Source organism: Miscanthus floridulus, chromosome 5, assembly GCF_019320115.1.
Source record: "Miscanthus floridulus cultivar M001 chromosome 5, ASM1932011v1, whole genome shotgun sequence".
NCBI lineage: Eukaryota > Viridiplantae > Streptophyta > Magnoliopsida > Poales > Poaceae > Miscanthus > Miscanthus floridulus.
In genome coordinates this window covers 132,413,834-132,428,685 of record NC_089584.1, presented here as the reverse complement: position 1 = coordinate 132,428,685, position 14,852 = coordinate 132,413,834, and the positions used below count along the sequence as shown (strand labels likewise).

The 14,852-nt window shown below is 42.5% G+C and overlaps 1 long non-coding RNA gene across 2 annotated transcripts; it reads left to right on the top strand.

Moving 5' to 3' along the window:
• The first annotated feature begins 4,330 nt into the window (after positions 1-4,330).
• On the top strand, positions 4,331-9,352 carry LOC136453656 (uncharacterized). Of its 2 annotated transcripts, XR_010759059.1 has the most exons (5): positions 4,341-6,217; positions 6,372-6,538; positions 8,242-8,289; positions 8,633-8,782; positions 8,937-9,352. It is a non-coding gene; the product is annotated as an uncharacterized lncRNA (long non-coding RNA). The 2 variants fall into 2 exon arrangements; XR_010759058.1 differs by lacking the exons at positions 8,242-8,289; positions 8,633-8,782; positions 8,937-9,352 and having other exon boundaries at positions 4,331-6,217; positions 6,372-6,711.
• Positions 9,353-14,852: the final 5,500 nt, after the last annotated feature.

The following is a 14,852-nucleotide window of genomic DNA, read 5'->3' as shown; positions in this document are numbered from 1 at the left end:
TGACGGATGGCACAAATCCACACAACGGTACAGTTCAACGGGCAAATTTCAGACTTATCAATCCAGCACCACGGCAGAGTTATCATATTACTACAAAAAGAACTCATCAACCATGAAGCAACAAAGGGTTACCTCACAAGGGACGCAACAACCCGGTCCTTAAAGAAAGAACTCGGCAAAATGACGGATGACACAAATCCACACAAATGTACAGTTCAACGGGTAGATTTTAGACTTATCCATCCAGCACTACGGCAGAGTTATCATATTGCTACAAATAGAACTCATCAACCATGAAGCAATGAAGGGTTACCTCACAAGGAACGCAACAACCCGGTCCTTATAGAAAGAACTCGAGAATCTCATAAACAACCAAGACATCAGCAGAATAAATAATGACAACTCAGAAGATAAGATTCTTTCCATTATAAATGGTTTCAAAAAAGAGAAGATTACACATCTTACAAGACCCAACGAACTCGGTACTACGACAAGCAAGGTAGCAAAGAGGAACCCGGACACAGCTAGGCTATAGAACGACTACGTGTTCCAAATTGATACTTGGTAGAACAAACCGCACTCGGCTACACTGTTTTCTTCAAAGGACGGACGCAGTGCATCTAAGACGGAAATCAGCAGCATGGCGGGACAACATGGGGCAGAGAAGGCCAGCAAGCATCTGTCTACCCAAGTCCGATATGATGCTGGATATGGTGTTGATCTGCACCGGACAGTCTTAGGGTAGGCGACGAGGATCAACCCAGAATTGCCAGATGAAGGAACGTATCCCACATCATAAGACTCCCTCCAACTACCGCCACGTACTTTCAAGTACAATGCTGCTGCGGGATTAGCCTACCTCTAATCCCTATCACAAGACTCCCTCCAGCTACGGCAAGATACACAAGAACAACAAAATACGCCCGAAGGCTGCTCTACATCACAAACTACCACATTCATGACTACGGAGATTTCAGACCATGCAACAAAATGCTCGATGAATCAAAACAGCACACAAGGAGGATATTTATAGGCCAAAGAAGTGGTGCACATGGACTAGGAGCACCAACGGAACAAACCTAACAAAGGACATAGTGAAAAGACAGAATTCAATGAAAGAGGACTTAGGCGTGAAGGAGCAATACTCAAGAACGAGCATATTCGGAAGAATATACCAACACTGTACAACTCATGAACAAACAGCATTTACTATCAACCACCACCATACAACTACATCTGACAACAGCAGACTACCAGAGAACATGCCAAGAACCTGTATCCAAGTTCTTTTCGGATAAAAGAACCCAGGTATACACTCGGGGGTTGCAATAGGAAAGGCTTTCAGTCATTTGAATAACTCAGATTCAAGACCCTCCAACTTTTTGTTCCAAATAGCAAGAGGCTCGGGAGCTACACTCAGAGGGTGCATTTTTTCCTTCAAAAAAGCACACATCACTCAGAAGACTTCCTCAAGACAGCAGTTTTTTAAACAACATAAGATTCAAGACCCCCCAACTTTTTGTTCCAAATAGCAAGAGGCTCGGGGGCCACACTTAGTGAGTGCACTTTTTCCTTCAAAAAAGCGCACATCACTCAGAAGACTTCTTCAAGACAGACCACTTCAAGGCAACATGACAAAAAGAACGCGGACATAGCTATATCCGAGCTCTTTTTGACAAAGAACCCGGGTATATGCTTAGGAACCCTTCGACGAAGAATCATAGCGATTTCAAGAGAAGACCCTCAAGCTCTTTGTGCCAAACAACAAGAGGCTCGGGGGCTACACCCAAATGGAAGTACTTTTTTCTTCAAAAAGGTACACACCACGCGAAGATCTCACGAAGCGCTACACGGTTTCGCTCAAGAAAGCACTCGGACGACGCTTGTTCCTACTCGGCAGGAACTGAAGGAACAAGATGAGGCTTCCAGAGCTCAACCATGAAGTGCTCGGGGGCTTGTCGGTGCAGGACCCATGGAATACCCCGCAAGGAATGGAGAGGATCTAGTCTAACTAGGATTCTTCTCATGTAATCTTAGTAGTATTATTATTCTATAATCCTACTAGGAACTCTCATTGTAAACCGACTAGGATTCTGACCTCCTAACTATATAAAAGAGGGCATGTTTCCTAGAGACACGACTCTAACGAGACAACACTTTACAATCAATCCAACGCAAAGGCTAACGCCGACTGGACGTAGGGCTATTACTCGATCAAAGATCGAGGGTTCGAACCAGGATAAATCGACTGTCTCTTGCGTTAACCGTCAAGTTCCGCATACGCTGAAGCCCGAACATACTGACCCGGGTACCCCCGTGGTAGGCTATCAGTGGTGAAACATCGACAATCACGTACTTTGATGGGACTTTATGTTTGTCCAAAGACCACCACATAATATTTCTTGGTATCTTGTCATAAGCCTTTTCCAAGTCAATGAAAACCAAGTGGAGGTCCTTCTTCTGCTCTCTAAACCGCTCCATAACCTATCTTATTAAGAAAATTGCTTCTCTGGTTGACCTTTCGGGCATGAAACCAAATTGGTTTGTTGATATCTGCGTCGTTCTTTGCAGGCGCTGCTCGATGACTCTCTCCTATAACTTCATAGTATGGCTTATCAACTTAATTTCCTGATAATTAGTACAACTTTGGATATCTCCTTTGTTCTTGTAGATTGGCACCAATATGCTTCTTCTTCACTTCTCAGGCATCTTGTTCGATCGAAAGATATTGTTGAACATCTTAGTTAGCCATACTATAGCTACATCCCCGAGACATCTTCACACCTTGATTGGGATACCATCAGGGCCCATCGCTTTGCCCTCTTTCATCCTTTTCAAGGCTTCTCTGACCTTCGATTCTTGAATCCTCCACACAAAGCGCCTGTTAGTGTCATCAAATGAGTTGTCCAGCTGAACGGTGGTGTTCTCGTTTTCACCATTGAACAATTTATCAAAATACTCTTGCCACCTATGTCTGATCTCATCCTCCTTCACCAAGAGCTGCTCCCTCTCGTCCTTTATGCACTTGACTTGGTTGAAGTCCCTTGTCTTCCTATCGCGAGCCCTAGCCATCCTATAAATGTCCTTCTATCTTTCATTCGTACTCAAACGTCGGTAAAGGTCCTCATAGGCCCGCTCCTTTGCCTCACTCACTGCTCGTTTTGCATTCTTCTTTGCCACCTTGTACTTCTCTATGTTGTTTGCACACCTGTCATGATACAAGCGCTTATAGCACTTCTTTTCCTTAATAGCCTTTTGCACATCTTCATTCCACAACCAAGTGTCTTTCGAGTCGCACCCGTTCCCTTTGGTCACTCCAAGCACCTCTGAAGCAACATTCCAAACGCATATTGCCATCTTCTCTCACATGCTGTTTGCATCGCCTTCATCATTCCAAGGGCCTTCTTCAATGATATTTTCCTTAAAGGCCTTTGATGCCTGCCCTTCTAATTTCCACCACTTCGTTCTAGCAACCCTAACTTGTTTGTTCCCACGAGCTTGCACCAGAAAAGTGAAAGTCAACCACCACCAGCTTGTGTTGAGCGACCATACATTCTCTAGGTATCACCTTACAGTCCACGCATGTTCGTTTATCCCTCCTTCTTGTAAGGACAAAGTCGATTTGACTAGAGTATTGGTCGCTACTAAAGGTCACTAAATAGGACTGTCTCTTACGGAAGAAAGTGTTAGCTATCATCAGATCGAAAGCTATGGCAAAGTCTAAGATTTTCTCTCCTTCCTGGTTCCTACTACCATATCCAAAACCCCCATTAACCGCCTCGAAACCTGCACTTGATGTACCTACATGGCCATTAAGATCACCTTATATAAAGAGCTTTTACTCGGGATAGCTCTAACCAAGCGATCTAAGTCTTCCCAGAAAAGCCGCTTAGCACTCTCATCATGGCCTACTTGGGAGGAGGGGCATACGTACTAATTACGTTTAAGACCATATCACTAATGATAAGTTTAACTAAGATGATCCTATCCCCTTGCCTTCTCACCTCCACCACACCATCCTTGAGGCTCTTATAAGTCAAAACTCCTACTCCATTTTTATTTGAAGTTGTCCCTGTGTACCAGAGCTTGGAGCCGGTATTGTCCACCTCCTTCGCCTTCTGCCCCTTCCATTTACTCTCTTGGACGCATAATATATTTACACGCCTCCTAACCGCTGTGTCCACTAACTCTCTTAACTTACCTGTAAGGGGCCATCATTCCAGCTACCTAAACGGATCCTAGTTGGCTCGACTAGCTTCCTTACCCTTCGCATCCGCCGAGGTAGATGTGAAGACCCTTGCTCATTTTGCACCACACCCGGGCGCCGATGTGGCACGCCACTAAGTATGTGACGACCCGATCCTTGCTCACTTGACCCCGTGTCCAGATCGCGACACAGCGCGTCATTGGAGTGACGACTCGGTCCTTGCTCATTTAACACCATACCCGGGTTCCGACATGGCGCGTCGCTCAGAGGGTTACGTCCCAACAGGATTCTTTTGGGTGTCATCTCCATTAAAGTGGCTAAGTTTTTACATTGGCTCGCCGCGCCTAACACAACCCTCCTCCTTTACCAGGGCTTGGGACCTGCTATGCTGTGACACCAAATGTTACATTGTACTCTATGAGGGAAGAATTTATCTCAGTAATTCTGGCTGATATATATTTTTTTGAATCGAGGCTGTTCCCCATTTCCCTTATCAAAAATGGAGATACAAGAGTTAGATACAGAAAACGGGGAAAGGAAAGAACAGCACAAGGTGAGAGGAAGGCCTTACTTCCTCCAAACCAACAACTCTGCCTAAGAGTTTGCTGTACTAGGAGAAGGCAGGACAGACCCGAACAGAACAAACTTGTTATAGTCTGAAACACATGATCAAACTGGCAGTCCACAAAGACAACCCACAGAGTTTACAAGTACCACTATATGTATGACCCCATAGAAAACGAAGAATTCATTGAGAATGCAAGATTTTTCTTTAGAAAAGGTTTCCCCCTATTGCTTACTTCATCACATACCATGGATCTATAGCACACTTAGAGCATCTCCAGCACACATGGCATCAGACTTGCCATCACTTTTTTTATCCATCTTGCAAGAATTGAGCCTCCAGCAGATTAGCCAATGGAATCACCATCCCTGTTGACACTGTCGTGCGAGTGTGGGCAGCCAAATTTTGCTGGTCATCATGCCTCGCTATCCTCCATTCCGTGAGTCTGACAGCTAGGGCCGGTGCCTGTTTATGTCGTTTTGCTTCAAAATTTCATTCCTACCCCCCTCTTTCATAAATTCAAAAGGCGACTATCAGGGTCTTAAAATCACTCCTATTTTTTACTGATAGAACAAATAAATAATAGAGAACCTATTTAATTGGATTTAACTCAAAGTCTCTTACCGATTTTAAATTAAAATTCCTCAAAGTTGTCTGTTTTTCTCGAAATTTGAACTTTAGGGCATCATTTGTTTGCCAAAAATCTAGGGAAAATGTATCAATTCTTGTTAATTTGAACACCAATAAAATATAGTCAATTGGATATGGAGAGCGAGATTTGGCTAGTTTGCTGGAGTATGCTGAAAAATAGGGAGGGAATCTTATGGAGTAGATAGCCATATGAAGATATGGAGGGTAGAATTTGTAATGTCCGCTGGAGATGCTCTTACCTACTGGATACATGGAGCCCTCAATTTCTGAATGATGTATATACGATGCCATCTATCTTAAGGTCATTAAGGCTATGCAGGTTAAATCTCAGTTTCTTTGTTGCCTGGAAGCGTAATTTCTTTCATTTTGTTTTTGCCATTCTCAATAATATTCAATGGATGGTCATTCTGCTTTTTAGCTTTACTCATAATAGCTATATGAGTCTTTTTAAAAAGTAATAATGATAAGAGACCTGTATAAATTTAAAGTACCAAAGCTCATGTCAAGCACTACTTGCTGTTTGCTCGACAGGAGCGTACCACTGTGAGCATTTATGTTCTTTCATTTTTTTTATTACCATCCTGTTAGAATTTGTTGATGTAATGTTCTACAAAATGCTTGCTCTCCCTTTTGTTGTGCTGACACAGCTACCATCTTATTTCTGCTAACTTGGTATATGTTATGTTCGAAGCCTCTTGATGATGAGAAGAAAGTCACTGCTATCATTTTGGATGCACTTAGAGAAACCGGACAGAGGGGAATCATTAGCCGTGGTTGGGGAGCTCTTGGAAATTGTAAGTTACCTGGTTTAGTATTTGTTGCATTGCAACTCAGTCCTTTATTGCATATACCAGATCATGATGAAGTTAATGTTACTATTGCTATCTGATGTATGTAGAACAGCATGAATAGCCTAACTTCTTTATATTTCATATATGCCAACTGCAGTTTCAGAAGTTCCAGTTGATGTCTTCATCTTGGAGGATTGCCCTCACGATTGGCTCTATCCTCAGTGTGCTGCAGTGGAGTTTACTATTTCAGATATGCCAGGGAGGTGCTATGCCTTGTGTCAGACATGTATCCGTGTCTAGTACAGGACATGAAGCTTTCTATTGGTATATATTGACATGTAGTTATAAACATAGTGATCAGATTGTATGAGAAGTCATAAAATAGAATATACTCCCTCCGATTCATATTGTAAGTCATTTTAGTTTTGTCATAAGTCAAATTTGTCTAACTTTGACCAATTCTATTGAAAAATATATTACAATCTACACTATCAAAATTGGCCCCTTATGTGAGCAGGAAATGAGATCATCAAACACATCCTGTGTGGCTGTGTGTTTGCAAGACAAGTGTAGTCTCTCATCTTTCATTGTTATGGGCTGCCTGACTTCTCACCTTTCCCAGATGACAGTATCTTCTGTGACTGGCGGATGAGAATACTTGCTTTGTTTCCTAGGAACAGCAAGGGAGTGCTACATTCTTTGATCACTTTGGTTGCTTGGTCCCAATGGAAACATCCCAGTGTACAAAACTGTTCTTAGACAAATTTTAGAGGAGACTGGTCTCTGGTGCGTAGTTGTTGCTAGGACTGGCTCATCTAGAGGTCGTTGCTTATTAGGGGTTAGTTCTCCGCCTGGTCGGGTAGTTATAGTTTCTTCTAAGGTGAGAATATAACTATGTGAAATTGCGAGGGGGTGTGTCTCATGTGCATTGTATTCTATAAGTTCTTCTTAATGCGATAATACACACGAGAAAAGAAAATATATTTCATGGTGTATCTAACGAATCTTGATTCATGTTTTTTTTTCCCGAAAGGGCGGCGAGCTTTGCTGGGCAATCTTGATTCATGCTATACACGTTTATGCATTTTTTTTATAGACTTGGTCAACGCTAGAGAAGTTTGACTTAGGACAAAGCTAAAACGACTTATAATTTGGAACATAGTATGTATTAGTATACTGATAACCAAATTATTTATCAATGTATTTAATATCTTCATAAAATACAGTTCTGTTATTACATATTGGCATGAATCTACAGTGATTGTCAGATTTGTCTTGAAGTCCACAAAAAATCAGTAATGTCAAAATCACTAATGTTTTGGCGTCATGGGGTGCAGGCTCTTTAGCCAAAATATCATGTTGCAATGTAAAAAATCATCACAGAAATCATGTATGTATTACACATAAAGTTAAGTATACAACAACAACAACAACATAGCCTTTCAGTTCCAAGCAAGTTGGGATAGGCTAGAGTTGAAACCCACCAAGAGCCCAAGTCACGGTTCAGGCACTTCAATAGCCCCACATAAAGTTAAGTATAGATGCAACAATTCAGTTTGAAATTCATCTTTGATGTTGAGATTCAAAAAAACACAAGCGCACTGTCATCACGTGATGAATAGTATCAGATTGACTGCTTGTCCATTTTGTTTCTTGACATCTAAGATGAATTTCAAACTGAACTATATGTAACTTTATGTGTACTAGATACATGATTTCTCTGATGATATTTTGAAGCATTTCAACATGATATTTTGGCTATTGAGGATGCCCACACCCCAGGACGCCAAATCTATATTGAATGTCAAATAAAGATCAGTGGAGGGAGTAGTAGGTAGTAGAGCAAGTATATGTTTTTGATGCATCACCAAGGCCATAGCATGTGAAAAAACATTACTTTTAAGCTTTCGCTGAAAACACATTTCTTCCCGCAAAAGATACTTACAGCCATTCAAACCTTGTTCTATCCAATATATTTTCTGTATATGAATACAATTTACTAATCAGATTATATGTGCGATTATTAGGTGCATCATGGTGGAGCAGGTACTACAGCAGCAGGGCTGATAGCTGGGGTAAGCTGCTAATCTCTTTGATGAATGAAATTCTCTGTGCTACAGAGGTTTGAGCGAACATAATAAGGGCCTTAGGATATGAATGCTTTTTTTTTTGTTCAAACATGTTACTTAAATTAAAGAATAGAGCACTTGAGGGTGCCCATATAAGGTTCAGCTGATTATATAATCTAGATTGTTTATAAAGCAAAAGGCTTACAGCCTAATGGAGGCATGCAATACAGAGTTTCAGCTGACTATATAATCTGCAATGAATAGCAAGAAGTTGGCAATTAGCATCTATAGCATTGACTGCCATCAATCCTTTGTAAGTGCTCTTGACAACTCTTTGTAACCTTGACAGTGTCCTACTACCGTAGTGCCATTTTTTGGAGACCAGTTCTTCTGGGGCAAGAGAGTTCATGCACGAGGAGTGGGTCCTGCACCTGTACCTATTGCAGAACTTACTGTAGAGGCACTATCAAATGCAATAAGATTCATGCTTGATCCAGAGGTAGTACTATTTCTTATGCTTTCACTGTATGCATCTGGTTATATGTGATGCACTTATCTGATTCATTAGTATGCCAAGAGTGTTTTTGATGCAGAACTCTGCTTTGGTAAGGCCACATTGTGCTAATTAATCCATTCATGGTCCTTTGCTGAAGGTAAAATCACGAACTATGGAACTGGCGATAGCAATAGGCAATGAGGATGGTGTGGCAGCAGCTGTAGATGCATTTCACCGTCACCTGCCTTCAGAATTGCCACTGTCGCCACCCGCACATGTGGAGGAAGAACGCATAGACTTCTTCCAATGGTTTTCTCGAGCCCTGGAGAAATGTTGTTTCCCATTCAATTTGTAGGTACAGTGGTCCATATGCTAGGTATAGGTACGATTTATTCATTTATGGGTTGAAAAGGTCGATCACACCAATTTTCTAAAATTGAAATAAATGCTGGTATAAGCCATTGGTAATTGGTTTCGTTCTCATCGTATTGAGGATGCAATAAAAAGGATTGATGCCATTGTAAATGCTTGGGCAGCCACAGTTGTATTCAGAATTTGCTGGTAGGTCTGAAATTTGTGCCCCGATGTGCCATTCCAATATAGGTGTATGGCTACAGAACTGCATGATCACGACTGCAAAAATGTGTATAATTTGCTACATTTGTTTAAAGAACTATAGAATATATAAGATGAATTTATTTTTGCATGCGATCATTTCTTTTGCAGGTCAAATAAAGCCGAAATATTGCTTGAGTCCAATATTTTACAGTTAGTTGCATAGCTCTTGCGGGTGTCGTACCTGACAGTAAGACACTTTAATTTGCATGTCTAATGCATGATTGAAAAGTTTTCTAAATTGATAAGTGAAGAGTTAAGTTAATAACAGAACAAGGATTTGAATGTACGATGGATGTGCACATGTATGTGGCATTACTGGAAAAACATCACGTCTACTGTCATGAAATAATTTTTTTAGATCACACTAGAATCATAGACAACGATTCAGAGTTGTAGCTGATTACTGAAACAATTTGCTTAGAGTTAAGTTATTTTTTTCATATTGGATTAGCAACCAATTACTTCAAATTGTATTTTTTTTTTCAATGCGAGGAGTTCCCCATTTCCATTAACCAACGGAAATACACAGACTTCAAATTGTATTGGTGCTTTATGACAGGTTAGTCCACTCAAGCGATTCACAAAGAACTCTTCACTAACATTTCGTGTAAGTTCATGAGCTCATTGGCGAATGATATATGCAAGGCCCAACAGAATTAGGTCTGTGAACTAGAGTATCCAGCAAACTTGTAATGAATATAGGTTCTAAATAGAGAATTTGTGTGCAAAATGCGTGGACCATAACCTACAATTTTTAGTTTGTTTTTTATCTTACAATGGAGTATTCTCATTCCCTTTGATTTTTTTCTGGTTGTGCTCATTAACGTCAAACTGAAGAGTTTTTAGATCTCGAGTCCCTTTTTTTTTATCTTTTGGGTCCTAGAAACAGGCCTCTAACTAAGGGGCTGTTTGGTTCCTTCCCATCCTCTTAAAATTCCTGTCACATCGAATGTTTGACATATGTATGGAGTATTAAATATAGACTAATTACGAAACTAATTGCACAACTTGCGACTAATTTGTGAGACGAATCTTTTAAGCCAAATTAGTCCATGATTTAACAACGTGGTGCTACAGTAAACATGTGCTAATGATAGATTAATTAGGCTTAAAAAATTCGTCTCGAAAATTAGCCTCCATCTATGTAATTAGTTTTGTAATTAATTTATATTTAATGCTCCTTATTAGCCTCTAAACATTCGATGTGACATAAATTTTAGGAGCGCCTAAAGAACCAAACACCCCCTAACTATGTTTGAGATTCTATTGATTTTTTCAACAGTGACGCTGATGCCCAGGTTCGCTTTCTTAGCGGCGCCGGTCGGCACTTTTGGCTCCTACGGGGCTAACGCTGCTAGGCTATGGTGTGTGTAGTGTGCTACTCGCATTCTTGGTATAGATGGCCAACGGGGACGACATCATGCCGTGCCGGCCCGATGGGGGTCTTGCCTCGACGGGCCGTCGTGCCTGCCGTGCCGTGCCTCTACGGGCTTCGTGCCTGGCCTACGGCCCATGGCACGGCCTGTGGGCCGTCTGACCGTGCCATGCCGCCCGTTGGGCACGGCCATTTTCCCCGTGCTGTGCCGGTCCATAGCCCGACAACAAAAAAACATCTTATTTTCACCAGATTTTCACCGAGTGTTTGAACCACTTCTTCATTTTCACCAGTTTTGAACAAGATTCCATCATTTTCATCACCATTTTCACAAAAGCTCACACATTCATTCACAGATTCACATTCACCACAGTACCACACAATCATAAATCAGAACACAAGAGAAAAGACAAAGAGACAAGGTTATATGAAAATGATGATCAAAAGGAGCTGTTTTGTGCAATGCTGCCTCATTAAAAACCTTTCTAGGTAAAACTCATCCTTGTGAGAAATCCTAGAAAGAAAAAAAGAGTGCAGCCAGCTCAAAGAGTCAAAGTCTTAGTAGTAGCGTCTTATTACAAAAGCCAACCAAAGTGGCAAAGTCCTAGTGACTTAGTGAGTCCACTCCACAGTCCACACTCCACAGTCCACTCTCATCTCACACTCACTCAGTCACAGCAAAAGACCAAAAGTACCTGTAAAATTGTACAAAATTCATGTCAATATGTCATTCTTTTGCCATCAGTCTGATCTAAACAAAAAAGAGGAAACAGGAAAGAGTCATTGCTTCTCCAGTTCTCCTTCTTCATCAGTCATCACTATCCAGCACCAGCAGTACCGTCGCTGCCGCTGCCTTCGCCTTCTTTGTCCAGGAACAGGTTCTTGAATGCCTCCTCCAGGTCCACGTCCTCAAGTGCATGTTATTCTCTTCTTACTCCTTGCCCCCAGTCCTTTATGCAGGTGAGCATCTCCACATGCTCAGGCAACAAGCGCCGCCACCGGTCTTCAAGTATCCTGCCTGACAAGCTAAAACAAGACTCAGAAGAGACAGTAGATACAGGAACAGACATGATATCTTGAGCCATAATAGATAGGATTAGATAGGTTAGCTTGTGGTCACGCCACTAGAGCAGTATGTCAAAGGATTCCTCATAACATGTGACAGGGTCACTGTCCAAGTAAGCTGAGAGCTCACTAACACCAGCTCCAGCTGGAGTAGATGAAGATGAGAGGGAACAGCCAGGGGATGCACCAGGGCCTCCAAAGATCCTTCCCCATGCCTGCTTTCTCTTACTAGAATGAGCTGAAGGCTGTGAAACCCTTTGAGACCTAGCTGCACCACCAAATTTCTGCTCATACTTGTTGAACAATCTGTACATTTCATATTTCACATCAGCATAGTATGAACTATAAGTGGATCCAGTATGTTGAGCAAGTAGTTCAAGCACATTAAAGAATCCTTTCATCTTAGCTCTAGGATCAAGAATGAATGCGTATGAATAAAACAGTGAAATTTTCTCCTAATATTTAAGAAATTTAAACTTCATAGGATAAGCAATCATTCTAAAATTCTGATCTCTTTCAGTTTTATGCAAATGTTCAGCAATGTCAAGAATATGGTGTAAAACAAGTGGAGTTGTGGGATAATAAACACCAGACAGAACAACAGTAGAATCATAAAAGAGTTCCAGGAACACCATTATCTGTTCAGCAACATATCAATGCTGTGCAGTCAATAATTATGAACCATAATTAGAGTTAAGCCACACAGAAAAGACTTCCTTGTATGTGTCGGTGTTTCGGACCGGAAGGTCCTCAACCAACTAGTGAATTTATCATGCGTGTTTCCGATTATAGATGGTGATGCAAAGAGACACAAGGTTTATACTGGTTCGGGCAATTCGAGCCCTACGTCCAGTCTAGGAGATCGATCTTGTATTCTTTGCACCAAAATGCTTGTAGTAGGGGGTTACAAGCTAGGTGAGAGAGGGAGCCAGTCCCAGGTCTCGGCGAGGTGTGATGTGGGCTGCTTGAGACGTTGCTCTCAGGCGGTAGGGAAATGTGTGTGTTACCAGGCGTTGTTCTTCGTGAGTCCCCCCCCCTAAATGGCCTAAGTCCTTCTCTTTTATAGTTGAAGGGAGGACAAGGACAGTACATATGCTAACTATACGGTGTCGTGCAAACAGAGGCGGCGTGTCCGTGCCCTATAGCCTGTTCCTATGGCGGCGTGGTCGCCGGAGTGGTCCATTCTTGGAATACTGGGGCGGCGTGCAGGTCACATCCGATCCTATGCGTCATGGGAGCTCCAGGGCTGCCTCGGAGCGGGTGCGGCGGTCAACATGCGGGTCACTGTGGACTAACTGTGCGAGAGGCCGAGGCTTGGTCGGCGCCGAGGCCGCACCATAGTGGGGGGTCTCGACAGACACGGATCCCGAGATAGCCAAGACCCTAGTGCTGGGTGCTGAGGCCCGGAGAGAGCGGTTGATCTGGTGTGCTGGTTCGGAGGCGTTGATGACCCAGGCCAGGCTGCCCATGTCATGTTATTTTCGAGGCGGGGATCGCGGGGCACAGTGTAGTGCAGGCGCTGATCGTGGGTACAGTGTCAAAATACAGTGGCCGGTAATCCCCGCCGCGCCCTGTCTCAGCCGGTATGGCGCTGATGCGACCTCATGTCCCATCGGCCATTCCGCGGTGTCGAGCCATCATCCAACTGAGATTGCGGGAGTGGTTGACATATTAATGGGATGTGAGGTGCTGTCGGGAAGACCGGCCGAGGCGGGGGCGACGGGCTATGGATAAGCCGGCCTCGAGCGATACGGAGAATAAGGCCTCGCGCGAGACGGAGAATAAGGCCTCACATGAAACAGAGATTGGTCTCCTTGCCGAGACCTTCTATGAGAGGCCTCGTGCGAGGCGGAAATTACGTCAGGATGCCGAGGCCTCCCGTGAGAGGCCTGAGGCGATGCGGAGAGCCGGGTGGGCTCGGACGGGGCTAGTTATGAGCCCATGGCTTACCCTCTAACTCTGCCGTTGATGGGACTTTAATGCCTCTTTTGGTGTACGCTCGGGGTACCTCGTTTTATGGTACCCGACAGTATGGCAGCAAATGTTTAAGCATTAAATAGGTGGAATTCCATCTAACATCCATATCCAAGCCAAACTTTCTAAATCTTATACCCTGAGCAATACAGTAATTTTTGAACAATGCAATTCTTTGATTAGAGGAATTCAAAAAGTTTATTGCAGTTCTAAAATCTTCAGTAAAAGGTTTCAATCTCTTCAAGCCAGATTTAACAATCAAATTAATGATATGACAGGCACAACGCTGATGTACAAGCAAATACTTAACCTTATGAGGATCATCATGTGTAGGTGCAGGATAAGAACCCAAGTAACCAAAGAAGACAGGTTGCAAGATATCATAAGCCTTAGAATTAGATGAAGCATTGTCTAGAGTGACAACAAAGATCTTATCAATCAAATCAAACTCCTCAACCACACCAGCTATTTTTCAGCAATGTTTTCACCAGAATGTGACACCTCAATTAGCCTAAAACCAACAACCTTTTTCTGCAACTCCCAATCAGCACTAACATAATGAACAACAACAGAAATATAGTCCTCCTTAGCATTACCAGACCAAATGTTAGATGTCAAAGAAACATATGAGCAAGCAGGCAACAATGAATTCATAAGCAAAGAACGTTGATCAGCAAACATTTTGCCCATATCTCTAGTAGTGGTTTGCCTAGAAACCTTTTCAAATCTAGGGTTATGAGCACGCTTAATATAATCCTCCCAGGCCTGTGTCTCACCTATGCCTAATGGAAGGTCCAGCCTAGCAATCAACCGACATAACTCAGTACGAGCAACAGCAGGGTCATACACCCAGTTATGTAAACCATCAATATTCAGAGCAAGCCTAGATTGGACCCACTTATCATTATCATGTTTTGCCTTACATGATTTCTGGTGCCGTTTCAAATGACCAGTGCCAGCAACAGATCTAGCAGAATACCTCTTACCACACATTTTACAGATGGCAACAACTCTTATTTTACCTTCCTTAATCTCAGTGAA